Source organism: Penaeus monodon, chromosome 15 (genome assembly GCF_015228065.2).
Source record: "Penaeus monodon isolate SGIC_2016 chromosome 15, NSTDA_Pmon_1, whole genome shotgun sequence".
Taxonomy (NCBI): domain Eukaryota; kingdom Metazoa; phylum Arthropoda; class Malacostraca; order Decapoda; family Penaeidae; genus Penaeus; species Penaeus monodon.
Window position 1 is genome coordinate 40,622,395 of NC_051400.1, and position 503 is coordinate 40,622,897.

Here is a 503-nt window from a genome sequence, read left to right on the forward strand (position 1 = left end):
ATTAAAAAATTATATTAATGGAAAAATATTCTTCAAATTGGACATGTCAAGAGCATCAGTAAAAAAAAAATTATCTCTTTGTGACAAAACGATAAATATCAGTAAGTGTAGAAACTTCAAAGTCTGAAATTAAATGGAACTGAAGAAGAATTAACCGAAAAAAATAATGGAATTAATTAGAACCATTAATGGAATGCCACGAAATGATGATTGAATAGAAAATGAAGGTAATCAAATAATTTTTCAGATACTATAAATAACTTTCGAACTTTTTATTGTACGTTATTTTGTTTGTAGTGCAATGCAAATGAAATAAAATGTACAGTTGCCTATCGCATACAATATTAGAGAAGAGCTAAGTTCTCTGTGATATTTAAACTGATTTCCATTTAATAATTTGGTAATAAATAAATATGCTAAGTTGAATCCTTATTTTAACATTATTCTGAGTAGATTGGTTGGTTTTCATTTTTAAACAATCAAAACTCGACAAGAGTAAACTA

General features: G+C 25.6%; 1 protein-coding gene across 1 annotated transcript in view; it reads right to left on the bottom strand.

Moving 5' to 3' along the window:
- LOC119582372 (organic cation transporter protein-like) overlaps nucleotides 1-503 on the bottom strand; it is a gene marked incomplete at its 5' end in the record, with an annotated part of 41,030 nt that overhangs the window by 39,049 nt on the left and 1,478 nt on the right.